We start from the raw sequence: 6,000 nt of genomic DNA, 5'->3' as shown, positions 1-6,000 counted from the left end.
GAGCAACAAATGCTCTATATAGAGAGCCAAAACCGGTGGCCTCTACTTATGTGGGGAATCATTTTTCTTTTGTTTTTATTCTCTTGTTTAGTTTAGGTAGAGTGTGTAAGAGTATAGGTATGATTAAAGCTCATATGACAAGTCACTATCATGCTTTAATCAAAAACCAACAAAGACAAAAGAGCATCTTTTGCTCTTCCATTTTGGCCGAAATATTGGACCCATTTTGGTCCATTTTTGCCTTTTGACATTTGTCCCACAAATGCTTATAAGTCATATGTTTAACTATCTTACATAATTAATTATTAATGTAATTATTTAACACTTAAATATTACAATTAATAATACACTCCATTATATCAACATATAATGGGTCCCATAATTACTAGTTAGTTAAAATTACAACTTCTTGTAACTTTAAATAACTAATTACCTCTACCTCAAAACTTATATAATACCTCAACTAATTTAGTAAATTAACACTTAATTACTAAATTTAAATCTTATTTAATCACATTACAATAAGACGCAAAATTGTACTCTCATAATTAAGGAATTAATTAATCTGTATCGCATACAATTAATTAAATATCTATTTGGGCCTCATCCTATAGGTGTGACCTAAAGGGATCAACTGACCACCACCGTCACACGACAGTAATGTCAAACTCTAGTTAGCCAATCATTACCGATTAATGACGGTCAGTCGACTATATAAAGAATCATCCCTCACGTATTCTTAGTATGAGATTTAATTATGATATTAAATCATGTGATCGCACTATTGTTGAGGACACATTTCCCAACAATCTCCCACTTATCCTCGACAAGTGTGCGTCACCAATTCTCTTGTCCTATTACAATCTCCCACTCAATGCAAGGTGTCTTGCAGGTCGTACTTCATTTGATCATATCTTGAGTGGTTTTCTCGATCTGGAGATTAACTGTCTGACCGGAATTATCTATCAGAGATACCTTCCGAGCGTGGCCACGCATTTCCAGTTAACTACTCCTCGAGTGACCTTGAGATTTCAAACAACCCCACGACAGGGTGGATAATTCTTATCGCTCTATTCCCTTCGTTCAGCCACAGTCCATCATAACCCAAAATATACCCAGTTTGACCTCATTTACGAAATCGTAGAGTATAAATCAAAGCTAATCAGAAGTTGTGCCAACTTGGGCGAATAGTCTCTAGTCAAAAGAATTGACTCATAAGAATATTATAGTAGCTCTTGCCACGACCAGGCTTTATGAATTACCAGAACTCTATAAGCGGTCATCGCTGACGAATGTCCCATACAGTCTGCCTATGTGATCGACTAGTCATCCCATATGACTCTATGGCACTTGAACTTGCCATCAATCGCATCACAGTCTAGTAACTTCGAGACGTCACCTCATATAAGTAACTAGGGGCATATACCATGTTAATCCAGTTCACTTTAATAGGGTTCAATTTGTCTCCACAACCCATTTGGATAGAACAAGGTTATAAATAAACGAGTTTGTTTAAATAAACTCAAACGACAAATGCGATTATCATATATGAACCAAAACTCAGATTTTTATTTCATATCTTATAATCTAATACAAATTTGGCATACGCCTTAGACCCATGGATACAACATGATGGTCATGCTTTGTTTGCGATAAAGGTTTGGTCAATGGATCATCTATGTTGTCATCCGTTCCAACCTTACAAATCGCTACTTCCTTTCTTTCAATGAAATCCCTAATTACATGGAATTTTCTAAGTACGTGTCTAGACTTATTGCTAGACTTGGGTTCTTTAGCTTGAAAGATCGCCCCACTATTGTCACAGAAGATCGTGATAGGATCTTTGGCGGTGGGAACTACCTTTAGCCCTTCCATGAATTGCCTAATCCACACGGCTTCCTTAGCAGCTTCTGATGCTGCAACGTACTCAGCCTCCGTAGTAGAATCCGCAATCACAGCTTCTTTGAAGCTTTTCCAGCTTATGGCACCACCATTGAGCATATATATAAATCCAGCCTGGGATTTTATATCGTCTCTATCTGTTTGAAAACTCGAGTCTATGTAACCCTTAACACATAACTCGAGTCACCTCCAAACACTAAGATAGAATCCTTAGTCCTTCGCAAGTACTTAAGGATATTCTTCACGCTTATCCAAAGTGACTCTCACCTGGATTCTCTTGATATCTACTAGTCATGCTTAAAGCATACGAGACATCTGGACGAGTGCATATCATGGCATACATAATTGATCCAACAGCGGAAGCATAAGGAATCAACTTCATGCGTTCAACATCTTCGGGTTTGGAAGGAGATTAAGACTTGCTCAAAATGATTCCACTACCCATAGGAATTAAGCCTCTCTTGGACTTTTCCATGCTGAAACGTCGAAGAATCTTTTCAATATAACATTCTTGACTTAATGCCAATATCCTTTTGGTTCTATCTCTATAGATCCAGATACCTAGTATGCGTTGTGCTTCTCCTAAATCCTTCATTTGGAAATAATTTCCCAAATACTCCTTGACAGAGGATAACATTGGAATATCATTTCCAATAAGTAGTATGTCATCCACATACAATATTAGGAACACAACATTGCTCCCACTGAACTTCATGTATAAACATGGTTCCTCAATACTTCGAGTAAAACCATTCTCTCTTATAACATGATTGAATCGATGATTCCAGCTTCTAGATGCTTGCTTAAGACCATAAATGGATCTCTTAAGCTTGCATATTTTGTTAGGATTTTTCGAATCTACAAAACCTTCAGGTTGTAACATGTACACCTCCTCTTCTAAATGCCCATTTAGAAAAGCGGTCTTTACATCCATTTGCCATATTTCATAGTCATGAAATGCAGCAATCGCTAACATTATCCGAATGGATCTTAGCATGGCTACTGGAGCAAAGGTTTCATCATAGTGAAGACCCTGAACTTGGGTAAAACCCTTTGCAACAAGCCTAGCCTTGTAGACATCATCATGTCCTTCTATGCCATTCTTTATTTTGAATATCCATTTGCATTGAAGAGGTCTCACTCCTTCAGGCAAATCCACCAAGTTCCAGACTTGATTTTCATGCATAGAACTTATTTCGGATTCCATGGCTTGAAGCCATAAAGCTGAATTAGGACTAGAGATTGCAGCTTTGTAGGTAGCAGGTTCATCGCTTTCTAGAAGCAACACATCAAGACTCCCATCCTCTTCAATAAGTCCCACGTATCTATCAGGATGGCGAATTTCTCGACCCGACCTTCTCAATTGAGGAACGACTTCCGAATTAGATGACGAAGGAACGTCTTCACGTGCCTCTCCATTTGTCTCTACTTCGTTTTGTGTCTCTTGAACTTCATTAAGTTCAAAATTTCTCCCACTCTGTCTCTTAGAAATAAAATCACTTTCTAAGAAGACAGCCTCATTATACACAAACACTTTGTTCTCTTTAGGTTTGTAGAAGTAGTAGCCTCGTGAGTTGGTAGGATAACCTACAAAGGTGCATTTTTCGGATCGGGGGGCTAGCTTATTGTCGGTTTTTGTCTTGACGTAAGCATCACATCCCCAAATCTTCATATAAGAATATTAGGAACCCTTCCTCTCCACATCTCATATGGTGTCTTTTCGGTTGCATTGATGGACTATAATTCAATGAGATGATTGCGGTTTAAATTGCAAAACCCCAAAACGAGTCAGGTAACTCAGTTTGACTCATCATTGATCGAACCATATCTAGTAGGGTTCGATTTCTCCTCTCGGCTACACCATTTAGTTGTGGTGTACCAGGTGGAGTAAGTTGTGACACAATACCACAATTTTTCAAGTGTGAATCAAATTCATTACTGAGATATTCTCCACCACGATCAGATCGTAGTGTCTTAATCCTTTTATTCAATTGGTTCTCAACTTCATTCTGAAATTGTTTAAATTTCTCAAAAGCTTCACTCTTATATTTCATTAAGTAGATATACCCATATCTACTCAAATCATCGGTGAAGGTAATGAAGTAATCATAATTACCCCTAGCGGTGACACTCATTGGTCCACGTACATCGGTGTGTATAAGGCCCAATAGTTCACTAGCTCGTGTCCCTTTACCACTAAAAGGACTACGAGTCATTTTGCCTAGGAGGCATGATTCGCATATACCATAAGATTGAAAATCAAAGGGTTTGATCATGTTAGTAGAAACTAATCTCTTAATGCGATTCTCATTTATATGACCCAATCGACAATGCCAAATGTACGACTCATTTGGATCACTTGATTTGAGTTTCTTGGTTTGAATGTTATAGATGTCATTCCTTGGATTTGATGTTTCTAGAACATAAATACCATTAATAGATGAACCTCGGCCTATGACCAAGTCATTTCTAGAAATTGTGCAACAATTGTTCTTGATAGCAAAATCAAAGCCATCTATGTCTAACATAGCAACTGAAATAATGTTCTTAGATAGAGTAGGTACATAAAAACAATTATGCAAATACAATTCAAATCCATTCTCTAGAACAAGTACATAAGTACCCTTGGACGCGGCTGCTACCCTAGCTCCATTCCCAAGTCGGAGATCAACATCGCCTTTGTTCAGCTTTTCCACGTTTCTTAGCCCCTGTAAATGATTACAAAGGTGAGAACCACAACCAGTATCTAGTACCCATGTTGTCATGGAAGTGAAATTTACATCAATAACATAAATCTCAGTAGGAATTTTACTAAGTGGAATGACAAGTCCATCCCTTATATTTCCCAAATATATGGGGCAATTTCTCATCCAATGTCCCATGCCTTGACAATAATGGCATTTATCATCAACTTTGGCTCCTCTACCATTGTTGAATTTTCTCCCTTTTCTTCCCTTCCTCTTGAACCTTTTTCCCATTTGTAGCAAGAACTTGCTTGCTAGAACTCCCACTTACTTCGGCATCCTTCTCTACCAAAGATAGGGACCTCATAGACTTAGTGACATGGTCTACCCGAGACGTATTCATATAAGGCCTAGTTATAGTAGGAGGTATGGAGGAAGTGATGAAATTGAGATTTCCATCGGAACCGATCCCAAAATGAAACTCTCTAGTAGTATCGAGTTGGTGGTTAGAGCAAATTTCGTCGAATAAATTGTGACATGACTCAATGGTAATTGGTGTTGTTGCTTGTGATGGGTCCATTGTGATATAAATCAACTACAAATTTGGAGGTAAAGGAAATATTAACATTTGTCATTTTAATATAAACTTGTAAACATTTTTAAACAAGTTCTAACATTTATATAGTGACCTCCACCCAACTAATATAAATGATTCCGAGATCCAAATTCATATTAATACGGGTACGGTAAGCCGAGTCATCCCTTATTAATATAACTCGGTGGATTAACTCTTTAATCGATTCTACTTTTAGAACTCTCGGTCGATAAAAATTACTCTAATTCTCATCTTTAGCCCGGAACACATGCGACTACGGTCAACAATACTTCCGTTGAGCTTAATCCAAATTTCGATGTAATAACTTTTTACTACTCCATTTCGCCAACGTAACAAGGTTTGTATTACGGTAAAGCCGACTCAACTCCCTTATGAAATTGATACTTCATGGGTTTCTACTATTTGGTAAGGCTATTTCTCAATTATTATAAGTGAGAGGTCTTGTCAATTTATTATCTATCACGTTTTAAGTGAACTAAAGCGGTAAACTACGATAATTATAATTGACACGGTCGATGACTCGATATGATATGCATGTGTTGTTATGGCGATTTGGCAATGCATGTAATATATTAAAAGAAATGCAAAGCAATAAATAAAATTCCTAATATGGCCTTCCTAAAATAGAAAATCAAATAATCTATTACATATTCGGAAACCAACTCCTTTGGTCCCTTGAATCTTCAATTGGCACGCTTCCCAAGACACCGTCTTCGTCGGATCACCTTTCCGAATGGCACCGTCTTTGAAAATGCTCCATAATTACAAATAATAATAAAAATACAAAGCTATTCCTAT

The sequence above is a fragment of the Silene latifolia genome, chromosome 5 (genome assembly GCF_048544455.1).
Source record: "Silene latifolia isolate original U9 population chromosome 5, ASM4854445v1, whole genome shotgun sequence".
Classification (NCBI taxonomy): domain Eukaryota; kingdom Viridiplantae; phylum Streptophyta; class Magnoliopsida; order Caryophyllales; family Caryophyllaceae; genus Silene; species Silene latifolia.
This window is presented reverse-complemented; position numbering follows the sequence as displayed.